General features: G+C 41.8%; 1 protein-coding gene across 1 annotated transcript in view; it reads right to left on the bottom strand.

Moving 5' to 3' along the window:
• Positions 1–22,485, bottom strand: part of Klf8 (KLF transcription factor 8) — a 153,939-nt gene extending 131,454 nt beyond the window's left edge. Inside the window, exon 1 of the mRNA XM_057760150.1 lies at positions 22,244–22,485. The gene's annotated coding sequence lies outside the window, so the exon portion shown is untranslated. The remainder of the gene's footprint in view (positions 1–22,243) is intronic.
• Between the last annotated feature and the right edge of the window lie 832 nt (positions 22,486–23,317).

Raw genomic sequence — 23,317 nt, 5'->3', positions numbered from 1 at the left:
TGTACTCTGGAACCTTGAGCCAAAGAACCCCTTCCCTCTTTGAGGTGCTTCTGTGGGGGTATTTGTCACAACAAGAAGTCAAGTACCTAACACAAGAATTCATCAATAAAAATAAATGTTGAGGAATTGGAGAGATGCTCAGTGCTTAAGAGCACTCATAGCGATTGCAGAGGACCCAAGTTTGCTTCGCAGCACACATGGGAGGAAGTTCCCAACCACCTATAACTCCAGTTCTAGGGGAGCCAGGGCCTCTCTTTATGGGTGGATCATGTTTATTGATTTACATACACTGAACATCCCTGCATCTCTGGGATGAAGAAGCCAAGTGATCATCATGATGGATGATCTTTTTAATGTGTTCTTGAGTTTGGTGTGGAACTATTTTATTGATAATTTGTGCATTTACACTCATAATTTTCATTGCAGTTGCTGTTGAATCATTGTGTGGTTTTGGTATTGGGGTAATAGTGGCTTCATAAAAAGAATTAGAAGATGTTCTTTCAGTTTCTATTTTGCAAAATAATTGAGGGCATATTGGCCTCAAATTAAGGTCTCAGAGAATGTTTCACAGTCCATCTGTCCCAACAGCATGGCCCTCCCCCAAGGATCAGAGCTCTATGAAGAAAAGAAGCTACAGTGAATGCCAAAACACCCAAATAACCCCGTTTTTATTATCATAGTGCATGGCTAGTGCCCCAGAATTTGTCTCTATGCCTTCTCACAGCTTTTTGTTTTTCATGTGCATTATCATTTTGAGGGGTTTCTGGTTTCAACATTTCAACTTTCAGGATTTTAATCTTTCATGACGGTGATTTTCAAGATTCTAGACATGAAAAAATATCAGGAGTTCAGCCTTCAGGAATATGGCACTCATGACTGGTCTTCTGGCAAATAATATACGCCATTCTCTGACCACTCTGTATATAATAAACAGCTCAATGGTGCACCCACACCTGTCATTTTGTATACTCTCAGTCGCTTTGGTTTGCCTTGAGTCACTTAGCACTGTGTTTTGTAATTACACGCGGGTATCCTCCTTAAGAATATGGACCAACTGAGACCAACTACCTTGTCTTATTCACTGTATCTGACACTTGGTGCGCTCAAACAACTGTCATACTTACTGTATGAAAGGCTAAGCTCTTGAAGTCGGGCACCAGGGAAAGCAGTGACACACTGTGGTCAGAACACTAAACTCAAATCCATCTGGGCTTGAGATCTAGCTTCACCACTCAGTTGATATGTGATTTTGAACAAGTCACTGTATAGATAATAACTGCAGCTGTCTTCTAAGTTTAAACAGAGTTCATGTTAACAGTCATCACAGGCCGGTCCTGCAACTTCTCTCTAAAGACATTAAGTGTTTGTGCTGTGGTTTAGAAGACATGAAGAAACAGTAGCTATAATAGTAGAAGTACTACCATTGTTAGTCCTTGTAAGAGGCCAAATGAGAATTCTTTTTTTAAAAATATTTATTTATTTATTATGTATACAATATTCTGTCTGCGTGTATGCCTGCAGGTCAGAAGAGGGCACCACACCCATTACAGATGGTTGTGAGCCACCATGTGGTTGCCGGGAATTGAACTCAGGACCTTTGGAAGAGCAGCCAGTGCTCTTAACCTCTGAGCCATCTCTCCAGCCCCATATGAGAATTCTTAAATGATCCCACATCTAATGCCTGGAACATATATATTATTATACACAGCCAAAGGAACTTTATAGATGTGGTAGGAATCTGAAATTGGGGTAGTATATAAGATTAGTGCACTGGGCCCAATGTAATCAAAGGATACTACTTATGAGGAAGGCAGGAATCCGAGGGGGGGATGGAAGATGACTGCAGCCGTTGAGCTGAAGAACACGAATAGCCTTGAGAAGCTAGAAAATGCAAGCAACGTTTGCCCTGGAGTTTCCAGAAAGGGTAGTCCTGTGAACACCTTCATTTTAAGCCTTCTGACTTTGAGAACAGTAATAAAATAAATTTGTGCTGGTCTAAATCACTAGTTTTGTGGTAACTTGTTAAAGCAACAATATAAAATTAATATAATCACTGTCAATATTTCATACACAAGTGAATTTCTTTGAGTTATGGCAGTAATTTTGTTATTTAAGAGTGCTTTACACTCTAGTAAAAAGGCTTGCATGTCCTTGACAGAAATGAACAGAATGACTATTATTTTACTACATCAGAAGGACTGACTATAACTTAATAATCTACTTGAGCTCCTCAAGGAAACATGACTCTGTAGCCATGACTTTCAACCTCAGCTACAGAGCTAAATCACTAGAGTGGCTTAAAACGACCACAGTTCCCACATAGCAGCCTAGACCAATCACATGAGAACAGCGACAGTTGGGATACAGCCCTCACCACTTTAAACCACTCTCCAGGTGTTTCTAAAGAACATCACACGCCACTTTCATTAGAGACCTAGACCTGGAACTTCTCGAAGTTTCCTTTTTAAGCCAGAAAATAAAAAAACAAAAAGGTTGTCGTTATAATTTACCTTTTACTTTCCTTCAGAGATTTACATGTCCCCATAAACCTGCCATAGTCTTTTACACATAAGCCAAAAGATATTGCTTTAATTGACTTGGCAATGGTTATTGTCATTTTGTTCCACTTCCTAGGAACTTTGGGAATTCCTAATTCATATCTATGACATAATCGTGAACTATCACCATAGACTATATGATGAACCTCCGAAAATAAGGAAGAGAGGACCAGTGAGATGGCTCCGTGGGTAAAGGCGCTTGCTGCCAAGCCTGACAACCTGCAACCAACGCCCAGAAACTCCTATATGATGGGAGGAGGAAATCAACTCCCACAAGTTATACTGTGACACACACACACTAAATCAATCAATCAATTAAAAAATTACAAGCAGTGAGATAAAAGGTCACTGGCACTGTTGCCACATGATACCAACTGTCACTATACTTTGATAAGTATACTTTATACTGTAAACTTAAACTGTTTGAGCTAATTCAGCTCAGCAAGTACTGAGCACCTAACATGTCTAAAGGACTGTTGATCACTGTGGCAGATACACACAGCCACTGCCACTTTCAAGAAAAGAGGACAATGCAAGAACATTTATAATTTGAATTGTAAGACAAAAGAGAGATGGATCCATGTATGCCTCTTACCAAAAAGTTCTATGAAAACAAGGGCACTTTTGTCTGGTTGCCTCTGTATACTTACCTGTTTTGCATTCAATAATATGTAAGCCACTTGAAAATGTACAAAAATTAAAGTAATAAAAATCCATGTTAGTGCCTTAAAACTTCGGCAAATTATAACCCACAGATAATGTTTACTTCAGCTCCTCTTTTGGAAAAATAAAGCACTATATATGTCGTTAAAGTCAGCCAATCACATAACCATCTCATTTCCTTTACTCCCCGGAGTAATTTTTCATACTTGCATACATGCACGTGGGTGTGGGTGTGTGTATGCCTATGTATGAATTAATTTATCCATGTGACTCTAGTTCATTGTTTAGTATGCCTTACATGCTATCAAAATATCAGAAAATATCAGAATTAGATTTTCTCCTGTTATTTAGATGGTTTCTATTTTCTTTCCCTGTTAAACTGAAGCTGGAAATACATTTTTTTTTTTGGTTTTTCGAGACAGGGTTTCTCTGGAAATACATTTTTATCAGGTCTCTTTGTACACATGTTTGATTATTCCTCTAGATAAGGCTCAAATATTAATGTATATAAAGAACACTTGGGATCTTGTCAACTTTCAGATTCTGATTTTGTAGGTCTGTGGTGAGCCTGCGAGTATATATTTCTAGCAAGATCCCAGATGATGTTGCAGCTATTCTGTGGACCAGATTTAAGAGTGGTGAGCTAGCCAGGTGGTGGCGGCGCATGCCTTTAATCCCAGCACTCAGGAGGCAGAGGCAGGCGGATCTCTGAGTCTGAGGTCAGCCTGGTCTACACAGAGAGTCCCAGGACAATCAGGGCTACACAGGGAAATCCTGCCATGAAAAACCAAGAGTAGTAAGCTGGATTTATTCTGAAGAAAAAGAGAAAAATGGTGTTTTTACAGTGTAGACACCTGGCACACCACCAAGTGATCCAGGTTAAGAGCACCAGTGACATCACATGTATATCAATCACGTGCTCTCTGAAATGACACAAAGATAAGGTCTAACAGCTCTGTTTTATTCTGCCCCCACAATCCAAATCTCAATGTGACCAGGAGATAACATCAGACAATCACAAATTAAGTGACAAAATGAAAACTGAATGCAGTGTGTATTTCTGGATTGGACAGAAAGCAGGCCATTAGGTAACAACTTGGGAAAATTCAAATGACACTGTACTTTAGATAATAGTATTGTTATCACTACAGAGTTCATGGGGAATTGGCTAAAGCCCAAAGCCTATAATCTTCATAATCTTCATGTTCATCCAGTCTGTTGTGGTGTATGCTCAGTACATCAGTTTATAATTCCTATCCACAGGAGAACTTCTTAAAACTCTAACTCCTCTCGGTACATCAGCTTTCATTCTCCCTAGAATTCATATTCTTTTTAATGCTTGTTCATTTGTACATCTGAGGATTTGAACCAGCTTGGGGAGCTGTAAGTGAGCCACAACTCCAATTTGGGTAAGATCTAGCCTCTTTGGCTATCAAATAATAAAAGATCAAATGGCCTCTTAATCCTAAAGTATAGTATGTTCCTAAAGTTATTAAAATGTTCTTTTTTCAAACAATACTTTCTTCTATGGTATAGCAATACAACTTCTATATCAATAATAGTACAATAAAATGAAAAAAGAGATACCTGCAACTTGGGAAAATGCTCTTTTTATTCAAGTCCAATTTTGGGTAAACATCTTAGCTACACTAATAGTAGAAAAGTTTACCTTATTTTTCTTTATTAATTTCTTTTGTTTTGTGGGGTTTTTGGTTTTTGTTTGTTTGTTTATTTTTTCAAGGCAAGGGTCTCTCAATGTAGCCCTGGTTATCCTAGAACTTTTTCTGTAGATCAGGCTGGCCCCAAACTCAACAGAAATCCACCTGCCTCTGCCTCTTGAGTGCTGAGATCAAAGGCGTGTGTGGAAGGGGGTACCTTTAAAAGGTGGAATATAGGATATAAAACCCTGACTCTGATTCCAACTTTTAACCTCCACATACAAAGGGAATGATCAATTTCTAGAAAATGTGTAACTGAACACATGAGAGAGCAAATGGTAAGAGAGAAACTGGGTGTCTGGGTAAAGAGAAGGGTGGGAGGCACAGGCAGAGCACAGACGCTACTGCCTTTACAAAGACAGTCTTCACTGGGCTTCTGGGTGCCCTCTCCCTTTCTCTTGTGAAAGGAGCACCCTTAATGGGGAATCACCAGTAAGGGAACTTTAAACAAAAGATTTCCTACAACCGCCCCCTCATTTCTCACTGCTCACTTACAGAGACTGTGTGCTCCATCCAAATAGAAATGCAGAGGTGTCACCGTGTGGCCACAAATACTAGCAGCACTCTCTTATGTGGCCAAACATGCATTAGGCACCAAGAATGTGGTAAAAACAGATAGGCATGTTTCGCCCCCACAGAACTCAGAGCCAGGCAGGTTGAGTTCAGATCACTCCTCGTTCTCACAAAATCGTCCTCCTGCTTGCTTCCTTGACAAATTTCATCTTCAAAGTTTTAACTCAAGCCTTTCCATGTCGTTGAAACATTTTTTTCTGACCGCCATTACCCTGGTCATTTCCCTTAAACCTGTCTGTTCCCTTCAAGTTGGGCATTCTGAATTTCCTGGTTGTAACTACTTCCTTGTGGGCCTCCCCAACTCAAGTGGACCATAAATATCTTCAGGGGACATATTAAGCCATATTCATCCTTACCCCTAGGGCCTGGCACAGTGCCTGGCATGTAGTAAATGCAACAGATGGTCCAAGAGCTGCTGCTATTGCTGTTGATTAAGACAGTATAGTCCATTGTGGGGTATTTATAGTGGTGATACAGTATGCCATTACTTTTCTTGCTTTACACTCACACCCTTATATTTACTATCCCCTCGCTGTTTTCAGGCCACTATCCACGCCCCTTTAAAAAACAAGCAAAATGCTTCCTTCTTTCTGCACCAAATTCTTTGCTCCTTGAGGAAAAGGCCCATAGTTTCTTAATGTGAAACTCTACATTACAACCTTTAATCAGATGGAACCACCAGTCACTGACATAATAGAAGTTGCTGTCACTTTGTCCTAAGAGACAAAGGGACGGACCTGATTTTTACACATGCTTTCACTTGATCCTCCCTTGTTTATTTGGCAGTTATAAAATCTCTCAAGCACAGTTCTGTGACTAAGAGCCCTTGCTTCCAGGGGCTGGGGAGATGGCTCAGTGGTTAACCACACCAGTTGCTCTTCTAGAGAACCCGGGTTCAATTCCCAGCACCCACATGGCAGCTCACAATTGTCTGTAACTTTGGTTCCAGCGGATCCAACACCCTCATACAGACATACATGCAGGCAAAAACATGAATGCACGTGAAATAAAAATAAATAATTTTTTAAAAAGAACCCCTCCGGCTCTAGCAGAGGACCAGGCTTCAGTTCTCAGCACCCACATGATAGCTCAGCACCATTTGTAACTCTAGTGCCAAGGGCTCTAGCACCCTTTTCTAGTTTCCAGGCATGCACTAGATATGCATACATACATGCAAGCAAACAGACACAAAATAAAAATAAATAAATAAATAAATAAATAAATAAATAAATAAATAAATAAAAAGAAGTGGGGTGAAAATACCCACCATCAAATCAATGCGCCATAAAAACCATCTTCCTCTGTGCATTCTTTGCATGAATAGATATTGAATTCTAACAATGGACTATGTGTCATTTCAAGTTCTGGAGAAAACAACATTGAACACTAACAAACAAAAGGTATAGCCCTCATGAAGTGGTAGTCAGTGGTGAGAAGCAAACAATAAACAAAATAACTATATAACAGCTGGATACTCTTCAGTGTAAATAACTATGAATATATAATACACACACACACACACACACACACACATATATATATATATCACAAATACATACTAATAAGACAGTCTTCAGATGGGTAAAAACAAAACAGGCAAAAGAGACTAAGGGTATCAGGAGTGACGGTAGATGTGTTAGGCAGAGAAATAGAAAAATCTCAAGGTAGAAATGTTTTAGTGTGAACAAGAAACAACTAGTTAGACTAGAAGTATTCACTGACCCCAACTCATCTCTACACTGTACATGGATATTATATATCATTATATAGATCTAATTGTTTTGCATTGAATTGTGTTCTCCCAAAAGACATCTTGAAACTCTAACCCTGTGGATTAGATATTCAACAGGTTTGTGAGAACCCCATGCCAGCAGAAGCATTATTTGTCTTGATTTAAAGGAACAGAGAAGAGCAGGAATGAAAGAGGGAGTTGAAGGGCCAGGGTGTGGCTGCAGAGGCCTGGGCCAAACCTATCACTTCCGTCAGCAGGGACGGCAGGGTCACTGCCCCTTTGGCTGGGAGGGCAAAGCTTCCAGGCCAAGGGGACAGAGAATCACACCACAGGATCATTCTCAGGCTTGACCTTTTCTACAATGTTCCTTGACCTGCTTCGACCCCATGATTCCTTTCATTCTTTTAGTTTGAAGGATTTTGGAATGACAATGCCTGTTTTGTCCCTGTCCTGACTTCTTAATTTTTTTTCCAGGTTCTACAAGTCAGCAGATGGAAAAGAATTCTGCCCCTGGAGGGACCTCTCAATCAACCTATCAACCGTATCTTATTTAAATAAATGACAGATGAAACTTGGGACTTTTGTATTGATTTTGTCTAGTTGACGTTTTTGACTTAGACTGGTGCTCGACTGGGTTAGGACCTTAGAGAATACTGGGATCGGTTGAAAGTCTTTTCCCATACGAAGGGCATGAGTCCTGGCAAGTCAGAGGATATGTTCTTACAGGTTGAATTGTACCCCTCAAAATAAGTTTTTGCTATGTTGTGGTCAGTTCTTGCCAATGAGACGTTACTTGAAAATAATTTAAGTCTTTGTGAATAAAATCAAGATGAGGTGATTAAGGGAGACCTTGGTTTAGTATGCTCTTACAAGAAGCCATCATGAGATGAGAGAGAAACATACACACAAATAAAGGACAGAGAAATCAGTTGTGCTGTCAAAAGCCAGGGAATCCATGGGGCTAGAAGAAGCTGGAAAAGCCAAGAAAGGATCTTAGTGTAGAGGTCTGTGTGGGACCCTAGCCTTGCCAGCATGTTGATGCCAGGCTCTTATCCTATGGAACTATGAGAATGAATTTCTGTGTTTTAAGTCACCCACTCTGTGGTCATAGAAATATTCTTCTGGTTCTAACTGTACTGTAATCAGAGAAACAGGTCATTTATGCACAGAAAATTTGAACTGTACTAACAGCTGAAGTACAGGAGACTGAAAGAATGAATCACATCAGAAAGTTAGGAGGCCAAGTTTAGAAGCAGTATGAATTCGGTATAAGATACTATTTGTGGGGGCTGGAGGGATTTCTCTGTGGTTAAGAGCGCTGACTGTCATTCCAGAGGACCCTAGTTCAATTCCCAGCACCCATACAGCAGCTCACAACTATCTGCAATTCCAGTTCTAGGGGACCTACCACCCATGGCAGAACACCAATACACATTAAAAAAAAACTAGACAATACTGCCTCATACCTTTAATCCCAGCACTAGGGAGGTAGTGGATCTCTGTGAGTTTGAGGCCAGTCTGGTCTACAGAGAGAGAGAGTACCAGGACAGGCTCCAAAGCTACAGAGAAACCATGTCTTGAAAAATAAAAATAAGACACTATTTATGGTATGATTTTCTACAGCATCAGAAAACCAAGTATATTGATTTATGCAATGTATCTTTTTAAAATATTTTTATGGTTTATTGAACTTTATTTTATGTGCATTGGTGTGAAGGTGTCAGATCCCCTGCAACTGGATCTTCAGACAGTTGTGAGCTGCCATGTGGGTGCTGGGAATTGAACCTGGGTCCTCTGGAAGAACGGTCAGTGCTTTTTAACCACTGAGTCATCTCTCCATCCCCTATGCAATGTATCTTTTTTAAAATATTTATTTATTTATTTGTTATGTATACAATATTCTATCTGTGTATATGCCTGTAGGCCAGAAGAGGGCACCAGACCTCATTACAGATGGTTGTGAGCCACCATGTGGTTGCTGGGAATTGAACTCAGGACCTTTGGAAGAGCAGGCAATGCTCTTAACCTCTGAGTCATCTCTCCAGCCCCTGCAATGTATCGTTATAAGTCTGTGTATATCAGGATAGCAATTTCTGAATGAGTATGTTTATCTGTGCCTACAACATACATAAATATGTATTTTCTGGAATCCTCTTACATTGTAGGCATTGAGGTCAGACATGACTAAGATATTTCTACATAACTGAGTCTATTACTATAGGAGTCCAGAGGCCCCTGATAGGTCTATGATCTAATTTTTCACTCTCTGTAAGGCAGTGAGAAGGAAATGGGTAAATCATGGGAAACCAGCAAATACTTTTTAAAAAGCCTGTGACTGCCAGGCGATGGTGGCGCACGCCTTTAATCCCAGCACTCGGGAGGCAGAGGCAGGTGGATCTCTGTGAGTTCGAGACCAGCCTGGTCTGCAAGAGCTAGTTCCGGGGCAGGCTCCAAAGCCACAGAGAAACCCTGTCTCGAAAAAAAAGAAAAAAGAAAAAAGAAAAAAGAAAAAAGAAAAAAAAAGCCTGTGACTTTGAATCTGTCATTTTACTAACTTTGATGAGTAAAAGTGACATGATCTATCACTTAAAGTACAATTTATGTGACCTAGAGGAAGATATTTAACTTCACTGATTCTATATTTACTTATTCATAACACGGGAAAATGGCGTTTCACAGGTTTGTATTACGTTGATTCAACAAAATAACATTTACACAGAGGGGGAAAATGAAACAATGCTGGGCATTCAGAAGCTTGTGCCGCCCTGACCCTTGAGTACTCACCAAGAGGCTGCTTTGCTTGAATATTTTCCTCCCTATGAATGTACTATTTCTCACTAGCAGGAGGCTGAAATACAAAATTAGCTTCCCAAGCATAAACCTACCCAATTATGAATATTATATTTTAAATCCCCTGAGTGAGTCAAAAAGGACAAATTTAACACAACTGCACCAAATGCATTTTTACAAACAAGAAAAAGCTTGCAGTTTGTTAAAGGTACCACCAGGCATTATAAACATGGTCACACACATTGCAACACAGCTGAAGACGAATAACTCAAGTGGCAGATTCCAATGATACCCAAGAGGGTTTTGCAGGTTCTCAAATGTGAGATCCCTGGGCTATCAAATTATCCTAAGTTCATCAACTTGTAGGTATTCTGGGCGGAGGGATCTGGCAAGCAATAGTTTGAAAGATAGCTGCGGAAATCTGGGGGTTTTCCACTTCATCTAATAAGTAAGTTGTCCATTGACCCTCCATGCACTGAGACATGAGGACCTCAGACTCATTCGAATAGGGTAGGCATGCTTTCAGACCAGAAGTAAAAGCACATTTTAAAGATTTTTACCTCTCCCTCATCAGCAACTATGAATCTTATCTTCAGATATTCGAATCAGCCTCACTTCTCCTTTTTGACCAATAAAACTGTATGACTAGTGTAATAAGCAGCCTTCTAAGTTACTTAAAGGTTTCATAAAGTAATCATCACACGTGTTCAATGAAATTGACTTAATCTATTTACAAGAACACAACAGTAAATAAAGTAATAATTCAACAAAACAAAATTGTATTCAATGAAGACACAATAAAACTCCTCTACTGTACTTTCACAGGCTAAGATGAGATAGAAAAAGAAATTCAAAATCAAGGCATTGCTTGGAGAATTGATTTTAAGCAAAGACTAGAAAACACAGCATAATAAACAGCAGTTACTAGGACTGAAGTCTGGACTCTGTCACTGACTAGCTCTGTGACCTTGAGAAAGTCATTTAACATATTTAAATAGCAATCACTTCTACTGTAAAGAAAACAGATTTGATGAAATTTTAACTTTTCTCTTTACTATACACTGTGCAATCCATTCAGGCCAGTCAAGCAGTTAGAAAGGAGAGAGCTTCCTAGGCTCCAGTCCCAATCTCCAGGCTCAATTTGCATTACAAACAGAACTGCAAGGAATTTATGTGCACTAAGGTTTGAGCATGTCTCAGGGAAGTAAAGGATAGATGAAGGAATACATATGGTTCATCAGCAAACTAGGGTGTCAAACTTGTAAGTAGGCTGAACAGGGTGTGACAGATATAAAAATGTCTCAGAATTTGGGGTGAGCTTGAGTGAGAAAGCATGTACTTATAGGAGGCCCAATCCAAGTAGGTTTTAATAGGAAAGAGCAGGAGAAACGGTAGAAAATCCATGTGTGTAACATTTATTGACTGAATGTTCTATGCTAGGTACTTATATTCATCTGCTTTCTATTGCTATAATAGAATAGCAGAGACTAGGCAAATTATCCCCTGGAAACACCTCACTGTTAGCCCTGGTCATGTTACATGGTCCTAAGAACCCATCTAGCAACCCAGAACTGATCAAAGCTAGGCATATCAGAGTCCTGTGAGTTTGGAAACAGAATGATGACATCCAAAGTCTTTTCAAGTAACTGAACCATAACAACTGTAACATGAACTCAGCACACAAAGAAGTTATCTCTTGCCCACTAGGGGTTATTGCTTTCTAAAAGTGGGGATAACAACAGATACACACAGAGAGAACAGACATTGGAGTCCCACCAATCTCCCATTTCTTTCCATACAATCTCACTTTTTCCTAAATGGGATTAAATAAATATTAGTTTACTTGAGTTAGTTTAAATGACAGTGCCTACCCCCATGCCCAGTATTAGAGGGACAGATTTATCTTGGTCATGGTTTTGGGTGTCTGTCCATCATGGTAGGACTGGTAAGGTAAAACGGAGCAATTTATACCATGATGGGCCAAGAGGCAGAGACGGGGATCCCACCACTCCACAACTTCTCATTTCTTAAACTCAGTCCATTCTTAAGACCTAGTCATCAGTACTTAGGAGACAGGGGCATAAGGATCTTGGTGAGTTTGAGGCCAGCTTGATCTACATAGTAGATCAAGGACAGCCAGAGGTACCTAATGAGACCCTGTCTTAAACAACAACAAATCTTAACTTTAATTATAGTCAAAGATATTAACTTTAATTAATAAATTAAATATTTAAGGTTGAAGCATCTGCTCAGGGTTCTGGTGACTTTCAAAATTAGGTTTATGTGAACTCTCTCTCTCTCTTTTTTTTTTTTTTTGGTTTTTCGAGACAGGGTTTCTCTGTGGCTTTGGAGCCTGTCCTGGAACTAGCTCTTGTAGACCAGGCTGGTCTCGAACTCACAGAGATCCGCCTGCCTCTGCCTCCCGAGTGCTGGGATTAAAGGCGTGCGCCACCACCGCCCGGCTATGTGAACTCTCTTATGTACTGACAATGAATTCTAATTTTGAGAACACATTCTTCAAAAACATGGACATGTGCACCCTGATATCGGTGTGCAGATCTTTGAACTGTGACCTATCAAGAAGTTTTCTATCTATTTTCTCACTTTTCAAATCTTTCATCTGTCTGAAAAACAACAACAAAAATTGCCAGGCGGAGGTAGAATACACCTTTTTAATCCCAGCACTCAGGACAAAGAGTCAGGCAGATCTCTGAGTTTGATCTGAGACCATCCTGGTCTACAGAGCCAAGATGCAGTATAGCCAGGGCTACTACACACAGGGAAACTCTTGAAAAAACAAAAAATGAAGAAACAACATTAAAATATGCACACTACCTAAAGCAAGGCACACATTCAATGCACACCCTGTTATGATGTCAATAACATCCTTCTCGTAGCTAGAAAAAATCATAATATATATAAACAAAAAGCCCTAAATACTCAAAGCTACCTTATAGAATAAGAACAACATAGGCACCATCTGCCTGTCTTCAAAATATACTATAAAGCTATATTGTCTGCATAAAGGCATGAATAAGACCAGCTGTTAGAAATGGTATAGAAACAGATAGATACCAATGGAACAAAATAGAGAGCGAACAAGTAAGTCCATCCAGTTGCAGACAATTGATTTCTAGCAGACATTCTAAGAGAATGACCTGAAGAAATGACTGTCTTTCTATAAACGGTGCTAGGAAAATTGATTATCTACATGCAGAGGAATTAAGATGCAGTCCCAATCACCAGTTACAGAAATCAACTCCAAACTGATTACATAGTTAAATGTAAGACCTAAAACTGAACCTATTAGGAAAAAAACACTTCCAGACATTGGAACAAGCAAGTAATTTTGAACAGGTACCCAGAAGCATGAGAAGAGAAAGAAAAAGACAAGAATGAGACTGCATTGTCAGGTGGTGGTGGTGCACACCTTTAATCCCAGCACTCAGGAGGCAGAGGCAGGCGGATCTCTGTGAGTTCAAGACCAGCCTAGTCTACAGAGCGAGCTCCAGGATAGCCAGGGCTATAGACAGAAACCCTGTCTCCAAAAACCAAAAGAAAAAGAAAAAATAAGCACACCAAAATGGAATTATCTAGTCATTATAAAGAATGAAATGCTGCCATACACCACAACATGCAAAAGCTAAAGGACATTACACTAAGTGAACTAAGCCCAGCATACCAAGTACTACTACACGAGTGCACTCATATGTAGGATCTGAAAGAGTGAATGCTATATAGCCTGAGCATTCTGTCTTCTCCAGCGGCTGCCTTTGCTTCAATCTCCTTCAACCCACATTATATTTATTATATTTCTGCCTTTGTTTCCATGGTTGTGTTGTTCCTGATTGGAATATCCCTTTCCCATCACCCTGACTACCCAAGTCCTACACATACTTTTAACAACAGCTAGACTTCATAGAACTTGAATTGGAGAGCATGATACACCTAGGAGTTTGCCGGAAAGAGAAAACTGAGATGCAAGGGTGGGCTGAAGTAGAAAACATTAATGGAATGTTTGCAGTGCTGGAACGGGAACATGCTGGGTTAGCACTCCACCACAGAGGTACACTCCTAGCCCATGAAAGACACTGGAGAGAAAGGGAATAGCACAGACTAAAGACAGAATTTGTGGGGGGAAAAAACATGGCATATCCAAGAAATATTAATAAGTTTAACAGGAGTCCTATGGTGGGGGAAAATCTGCTAGCTGCATAGCAGGTTGTAGACAGAAGTGTCTTATGAAGAGGCATGAATTTAATCCTATGACAGGGCATCTCTGAAAGATTCTCAACATTGGACAAGAAAGGGTTAAAGTCTCAGAAAAGGTCTAAGTTATACAACAGACTGGACTCGATATTAGTTTATCAAGACTACCATAAGAAAGCATCACACACTAATTTAACAGTAGAAACACACTGTCCTGCAGTTCTCCGGACAAGCAATCTGAAGTTAAAGCAGCAGGGGGAGGTTTCTTCTGAGGGCTCCGAGGGAGGGATTAGGTATAGACCTCCCACTTGTCTTGCAGATAGCTGTCTTCGCTGTCTAGCTTTTCACTTAGCACCAATGTGTGAGTTTTGTGTCTAAATTTCTCATCTTATGTTTCCAGTAATTAAATCAGTACCATTGACCTCATTCTTACTTTATTGCCTCTCTTAAAAAAAAATCTCCCATCCAAGTGGGCAGATGCCAGCCTGGTCTACAGTGCAAATTCCAGGGCAGCCAGAGATGTTACACAGAAAGACCCTGTCTCAAAAACCATTTTAAAAAAAATGTCTCACCAGGTGGTGATGACAGTGGTACACACCTTTAATTGCAGAATCTGGGAGACAGGGGCAGGTGGATCTCTGTGAATTCAAGGCCAGCCTAGTCTACAAAACAAGTTTCAGGACAGCCAGAGCAGTTACGCAGAGAAACCCTCTCTCAGAAACCAAACACAAAACAACAATCTTCAAATACACTCACATTCTAAGGCACTGAAAAAATTAGTGCCCCAACACATTTTGGAGCATACAACTCAACAGGGAACACAGATATTACAGGCAAGGAAAACAACAGCAAAAGAGCTGTTTTAATACGCCAGGTTAGAGACAATGAAAAAGCATGAATGGCATAATTGCAAAGGGAGGAAAAGAAAGGTAACTGAGTCTGTTAGGTCACTGCTACCCAAAGGACAAAAAAAGAAATGGAAGGTTTGACAATACATAAAGGGTGTTAGACACACCACATGTGAGATGCTGGAATGCCCGTCCAGTTAACAGATGCGTAGTCTAGGCTCGGGAGAAACATTCCGTTTGAAAATGGAGACTTGGCATGCAGACAGACGTCATCATACAAGCAGCGGCAGAAATACTGAAGGATTCCAGAGTAGCGAGAGAAGAGAGTGCAGAGAGCAGTAAGAGGCAAGTGGAAATCTAAGAAATAACACTGACACAACAGACAAGCAAGGGGAGGCTCTGAAGAAAGGACAGCCTGCAACCCTGAAGGCCATAGTTTGAAGGCTTAAAGACTTACCACTAGGGAGGAGAGAGCCTGTGGTAACTTTGATGACCACAGCTTCAGAAAGGATTTAAATAAAAAGTGAAGACAAAGTGGGTGTTAATTTGCATGCTATCGAGGAAAGATTGCTTGAGACCCAGAAAGAAAGTGTGGCTAGAAAGGTGTATTCATAGCTTTCCTGTTGCTTGGGACAAAACAACATGACCAAAGCAACTTTTGGAAGAATGGGTTTGTTTAGGATTATGGCTCCAGAAGGCTAAGAGGCCATCATGGTGAGGAACCATGGCAGCAAGTGGCAGCCATGGTGGCTGGAGTAGCAAGTTCAAAGCACACATCTTGAACCACAGCACTAAGCAGAGAGGGCGAACAGGAAGTAAGGGTGAGACTAGAAACACTCAACGCCTGTTCCCAGTGATTTACTTCCTCTAACAAGGTTCCATCTTCCAAAGGTTCCACAATCTCCCCAAAGAGTGCTACCAACTGGGGACCAAGTGTCTAAAGACCAAAGCCCACTGGCCACATTTTTCACTCAAACTACTGCCGATAAGGCAGTATGACGAATGGTCAGCGTGCACACTTTGCACACTGCACACCAGATGTCTTTCTGCCACTTACAAGCTCCGGAAGCTTGGGCAAATTGCTTGGTTTTCCTGTGCTCCAATTATAAGGTAGGAAAACAACAGCACCTACTTCAAGAGACTGTTTTGACCAGGGTATGAACTGACGCATCTAAAGGAAGCGCTTAAGAGAGAGTCTGGAGTAAGGTAGTATACTGTATAGGCATGGCAGGATAGGCGGAAGGACAAAAGAAGAAAAAGTGAGGAAGTCAGGACAGGAGGACATCAGCTGACAGAACAAAATCTCCTAGGATACAACTAGATCCTAGGTAGCTAGAATTTCAATCGTTCTTGACAGAATCCCGGAGTCAGATATTAGCGGGTGAAAGCTGAGAGAGATAGGAGAAGCAATAGCCGCTAGGGAGACCTTTTACCTCTACCAATGCTCAGACTGAAGGGGCGATCCTATCCCCAGACTGAGCCGTCAGACTGAATCCTCCCACTACACTGAGCTCTAGTCTCCCCCTGCCTTACAGTCATCTACGCCCAGGCAGAACCCTTCCTGTCTCCACCTCCCTAGTGCTGGGACTAAAGGCGTGGGATGAAAGGTGTGAGCCACCACTGCCTGGCTTCTAGTGGCTTAGCTGTGTCCTCTGATCTTCAGCCAAGCTTAATTTGTTAAAACAAACAAAATATCACTCCAATCTATCCTTCACTAACTAGTCTATATGATCTTTAGTAACGACTCTCCTGAGCCCCAGTTTCTTCATCTGTGAAATAGAGATGATAACAGTATCTGTCTTACAAAGTTACTGTGAAGATTAAATAAAGCAATGCACAATAAACAAAGGTTTCAGTTAAAAATAAAAAAAGAGGTGGGCACATGATGCATGCAATACAATCAGTGGGGTGATGGCGTGGGAATGCAGCCCTGACTCAGGGTGGGAGCAAGCACATCTTTCTTGCCTATCACCTACAAGCATAGAAATCTTCAGTTACTGAATGAAGTCGATTATATCCTCAGGTGTGTTGGACCTGTAACAAATGTTTGAGATCCTCTAAATTCTAAAGCAATGAGCCACCTGGAGGCTTGTTAAAATCCATATTACTGGGTCCCACCCATAAGAGTTTCTGAACCAGATCATCTAAGTCAAGTCCTGAAATTTGACATGGTTTGTTTATTTGTTTTGTTTTGTTTTGTTTTCTGAGACATGGTCTCTCTCTACACAGCCCTGGCTGTCCTGGAACTCTCTCTGTAAAACAGGCTGACCTCCACCTCTGAGATCCACCTGTCTCTTCCACCTGCTTCTACCTCAACCGCAGCTATTAAAGACATGGACTATACCATGTCCAGCTTAAATAACAGTTGTCCATGCCCACTGCTTATGGGAAGGTTTTGTTCAGAGTGGTTGGCACATCTCTGATCTCTGGGTGATTGGGGAGTGTGTGTGTGTGTGTGTGTGTGTGTGTGTGTGTGTGTGTGTGTGTGTAAATCACCTGAAGACTGATTTTTAAACTACCTTCTTTCAGGTTACTCCCCAGGTACCTAATCCAAATCTATACAGATAAGCAAAGATATCCAAATTTTCATGAAGTTGAGTCTACTATGTGGCCAAACTGAGAATTATGGGGGGGGGCAAGTAGTTCTCCATGTATACATCCAACATACATACCTGCTTCACTCCTAAGGAGGAACTGTAATAAGAAGGGGGATTTTCAAGGCCTAAAAACTATGGAATTTTCAAACTGTAAAATGGAGACACTGAAAACTGTCTTGTTGGAGTTTCCACTATGAACTCTGGTCCTTTTTCTCTCTCCTTTAACTCCCTTCTCATTCTGTCTTTCCGAGTTCCCCAGGCTAGTGAGACATCTAAACATGGAACGTAGCCGGGCGGTGGTAGTGCACGCCTTTAATCCCAGCACTGGGGAGGCAGAGGCAGGCGGATCTCTGTGAGTTCGAGACCAGCCTGGTCTACAAAAAGCTAGTTCCAGGACAGGCTCCAAAACCACAGAGAAACCCTGTCTCGAAAAACCAAAAAATAAAAAATAAAAAAAATAAACATGGAATGTCTTCTTAGAGGACTTGAGGAAAAGCACATTGAACAACTAACTGAAAAGAACTAATGTGGCCCAGTGGTGGTGGCACACGCCTTTGATGCCAGCACTTGGGAGGCAGAGGCAGGAGGATCTCTGAGTTCGAGGCCAGCCTGGTCTACAGAGCAAGTTCCAGGACAGGTACCCAAAGAAATCCTGTCTAGAAAAGCCAAAAAAAGAAAGAAAGAAAGAAAAAGAAGAAATAATGTTTGCAGTACTGAACGTTTAAAAAGATTTCCAAGCAAATATTTCACATTTCCATGATAAATAGCATTATAAAATCTGTGACACTTTTGTAATTAAAGTTAAGAATTTCCCTAGTGCTAATAAATGTATGGTGATATTTTTGTTAAAATGCACTGGAGCCATTTTTATTTTCACGTTGAAACCATCCTCAGATAATTATGCTAATAAAGGCCACCGTGAAAATTAAGTACTAGTTTGTAAGAACAATTCAGCAAAAAATTTCTACTAAGTTTTTTTTTTTGTTTTTTTTGTTTTTTTTTTTTTTTTGGTTTTTCGAGACAGGGTTTCTCTGTAGCTCTGGAGCCTGTGCTGGAACTAACTCTGTAGACCAGGCTGGCCTCAAACTCACAGAGATCCGCCTACCTCTGCCTCCCGAGTGCTGGGATTAAGGGCGTTTGCCACCACCACCACCACCACCACCACCTGGCTTCTACTAAGAATTTTTACAATGAGCATTGCAGCCAAACAGCTCAGCGCTCTCTCTCTCTCTCTCTCTCTCTCTCTCTCTCTCTCTCTCTCTCTCTCTCTCGTTGGTTTTTCGAGACAGGATTTCTCTATAGCTTTGGAACCAGGCTGGCCTCAAACTCACAGAGATCAACCTGTCTCTGCCTGGGATAAAAGGCTTGCACCAGCACCACCCTGTGCTATCAATTTGTGGGAATGGTTAGAGGGAGGAAAAGGAGGGAAGTGATACAATTCTGTTTCAACTTAAAACAAAAAAGATAATTACAATATTAAAGAACAGAGAAAATGCATCCTAACTCCTTCAGAAAAAAGCCAAAGTCTTTACGTCCTATTCTGCAGCATCTGCCTTCCTCTGTCTCACTGACCTCATGTCCTATCTCCAATGATGCTAGCCCCCTCTCTCTTCCTCCCTTCCTTTCTTTCTCAGACAGCCTTGCTTGTACCTCAAGCTAGCAAAGGCTGTCCTTCAGCTTCAAAAGTTGGGATACCAGGTATTTGCTATCATGGCTAGCAATAATGGGTTTCCTGCTAGTCCTGGAACACACCACATAAAACACCCTTCTCAAATATCCTCATAGCTACCTCCCTGATTACAGGATATATACTGTTCTGTATTGTATCAAAGAGGCTTCCCGTGACTATTCTGGATTAAGTAGCTCTCCCCAGCATGCCATACTTTATTCCTTCTAATTTAGATCTTTACCCAACACAAATCTTTGCTGTCTTCCAAGAGCATCTCCACAAGGATAAATGAATTAATGAATGAATTCATTAAAAATTGAAATAATACATGAAATAACTAAATGAATAAATGACTATCATGATACAATACAATTTTGTGTTGAAATTTTTTTCTTTTGCAGCTTTTACTTTTGTGGGCTGAATAAGAACCAAAACAGGATTTAAGCAAAGCTGTCCAAACTTTTCTAGTATAGGAAAGTCTAGGCATTCCAAAAGGCAATTTGAGGGTTGGAACTAGTGCTACGGAATTACAAAAGCAGAGGGAGGTGAAGCAGAGGCAGAGGGAGGGGAAGGGGGAGAAAGAGACAGAAGGTGGACAGAGACAAAGAGAGAGATACTCTCTTTTGTTTTTGTTTTTATTTGGTTTTTTACAGTTATCTCTCATGAAGCCCCTTTTCCTTGTCATAGATGAAAATTCAAGGAAGCAGAACGACGCCAAATAATACAAAAGCCACTTAAAACCCTTGGAGAAAATTTCTACTGCTTTCCTTGAGTACTTCTTAGTAGGTTCATAAAGTTTCCATTGTCCTAGAAAGGCATTAAGCATATTTCAGCAACAATATGACAGCTAAGTGTTTCCTAGTTCCCAAATATACAATTAGAAATTCCCCACAAAGAAAATCCAACAAATGTGAAACAAGGGACAAGCAAATGTTAAAACAGAAATACAACAGCCCCTAATAAATGACATAAATACCAAAGGCGGAATAGTGGCTGCAGAATCAACACACAGTTCCTTCCCCTCCCTCCATTCAAGGGGAGGTATGGTATGCACAAGTGGCTTTTGACTCAATGACAAGACTACACTCCCGCTGTCAAAACCAACCAGGAGTGGTTCTTTTGAAGGTGTTTTCCTTTGTTTTCAGGAGGCCACAGGAAAAACGTTGAGTCGTGGGTTTTCTGTTTTTTTTTTTTTTTTGTCTTTTTTTTTTTAATCTGAATCCAGCCAACTCAATAATATGGGCTGTTTGGAATATGACTGTTTGAAATTTAGAAGATCTACAGACGAGACACAGGATAGAGGCGAGGAGACACAGGATAGAGGATTGTTATTCGCTTTAAAATGCTGCTGGGGAACCTAGAACAGACACCTTCCCTTGATGAGAACTGGTCGTAGAGACACAATGAAACCCAGCGTATTACAGAAGAAAGCGACTCTGTGCATTTAAACTAGAGACAGCTAACTGGTGGACTGTGTGTGGAGACATCATTAAGTTCCATCCTCAATCCTGCCACCCTTGCTAAGCAGAAACAAAAGAGAAACACATGTAAAAGATGTCCCTGGTCCATAAAAGCCATTTCTACTGAATTTTTGTTATACCAACTCTTTTTAGCTAATGGGAGGGAGGTAGTGAGGCTCTCCTTCCCAACATAAGGTAGTGGATAAGACACCAACGTGAAAATACAAGATCTGCCCTGTTCTCTTCCAAAGCTTGTTTTGTTTTTTGTTTTTGTTAAGACAGTGTCTCATTCTGTAGCTCTGGGGGCCTGGATCTTACTATGTAGGCCAGACTGACCCTGACCTCCTAGAGATCCACCTGCCTCTGCCTCCCGTGTGTGGACACGACTGGCATGTACCAACACACCCACTTTGCAAGCCATTTTGACTAGCTATCCTGTTACCCAGCCTGTGCTCCCAGTTCCTTTGGTTTGAGTATATGGAGTCCCAGCATCGATAGGAAGAAAATACATATGAACTAGGAATGTGTATGTTAGAGATGCTTGGCAAATGTTGGAATCAAATTCAACATTCCTCTCCATATCCTGGGACGAGGTCTTGGCCAGCAATCAGCTAATAAAGGAGTCACTGACAGCATTTGCAGGGCCTTGAGATTTTATACACATTGTCCAGCAGCATAATCAGCCACAGGCAATAAAGTTGGCATTAAATATATATTTGTAGAATGAATTAATTTGTTCAAGTCATCTAAACTGCAGTGTTATCTCTTAAGAAATGGAAATGTTTCCCTTCAGCTAAAACTGCAGAGCCAGTTGACTCTGTGGTTAACTAATGTGCATATTGGCATCAATGCCCACACTGCACCTCCTAAAATTCCACTGGATATTACAACCAAGTTTGAAGGGGAAGCTGGGGGAGGGAGGTGCCGCTCTCTGCACATAAATTCCTTCCAATAAACAGGTAGTGTTAAAACAAGGTAAGACACAGATATTCTTCTTGAAACTGAATTTCCAGTCCAAGTAGAGACGTCCCTTAGGTAAAATTGTGCACTGCCCCTTTAAGAAGCCAGGCAAGATGGAGCCCTCCCAGCTCGCAGCTTGAGGTTTCAAGCAACCTGATAGGGATGCTGGAGTGTGGCAAAAAGAAAGAATGCTAGAAGGGTGGCAGGGAAGCTGTAACACCAGGAGTGGAAACCCAGGCTGTAAACACACAACACGCTTCAGTGCGCACGGGCTGGCCGCGTGGCCTCTCTGGGCGCGAGAGCACCACCCTCCACCCGTCTCCTCCACCCTACTCCACCCTGCCCCACCCTTCTTTCCTCCGGGAGTGAGCCACCCGAAGAAATGCAGCCACGTCCCCGCCCCGCCGAAACCGTGCGAGGGCAGCCGAAGGCGAGGTGCTGGCCGCGCAAAATGAAAGGGACTTACTTTGGGGTTCTGCGCCTCCGAAGGCATCCTCTCTTGCCAGCCCCTTCCAGGGCCAGAGCGCGCGCGGGTCCTCGCCGCCTCGCCCCGCGAGCCAAGCCCAGGGAGACTTAGGGAGATGCCGGCACACTCCGTAGTACTGATCTTAAGACAAGACAGAAGGGTGTGAGGGAGTTAGCCAGTGGTGTGAGTGGTGGTAAGATGGAAAACCCTCCTTTCCCCTCATTCGCAGGAGCGTCCCTTGCCCAGCCTTAGCGATATCTGGGGCAATGGTTTGCTTGTTTCTCCCTTTTGGTTTCTCCCAGCTGCCTGTCCCAGACCCCACCCAGCGGCTCCACCCCATCCACTGCTACACATTCTGTCAATCACCAGCCCCTTTAAAGCTGCATCACACAACTGGGGTTTTCCTCCCTCTTAGATGGGCGGACAGAATCCTGGGGCCTTTTTAACAATGCCCCAGACCTTTTTGTTGGGTTTATGAAGCTGGGGTTAGCTCCTAGTGGAAGCCTCCCCTCCTCACCTCTGTCCAGAAGCTGGCCCACTCTACCCCACCCAAACTCCTTCCGGCCAAGCCAGGCTCAGCCCCACCACACCAGGCCGGGTCACTTAACTTTGCTTCTGGTAAAAGCTCTTCCTTAGCCAGCCAGAACTCCAGAAAGTTCCTGTTACGCCCTCCTTGGCACCGCCCACTCTTGTGCACTTTCTAAATGAAGGGGCTTAATAGCTCTCCTGGCCTTTGGGGCTTCTCCAAGTTATGCCTGGTGCAGGGGCGGCGGTGGAGGGGGTGGGGGATACTGTCATCACCTTCCATCCATGTGACTCCAAATTTCTGACTAGAATGGAAAAAGAAGCTGTAGTGATACCCAGAAATCTGTGTGATACCTTTACCAAGCCATAAAAGGCCTTCCAGTACCACCACTCCAGGCCGGGCGGTGGTGGCGCACGCCTTTAATCCCAGCACTTGGGAGGCAGAGGCAGGTGGATCTCTGTGAGTTTGAGACCAGCCTGGTCTACAGAGCTAGTTCCAGGACAGGCTCCAAAGCCACAGAGAAACCCTGTCTCGAAAAACTTTAAAAA

This window comes from Chionomys nivalis, chromosome X (genome assembly GCF_950005125.1).
Source record: "Chionomys nivalis chromosome X, mChiNiv1.1, whole genome shotgun sequence".
Lineage (NCBI taxonomy): Eukaryota > Metazoa > Chordata > Mammalia > Rodentia > Cricetidae > Chionomys > Chionomys nivalis.
The sequence above is the reverse complement of the archived record's forward strand: the minus strand, read 5'-3'. Positions and strand labels throughout refer to the sequence as shown.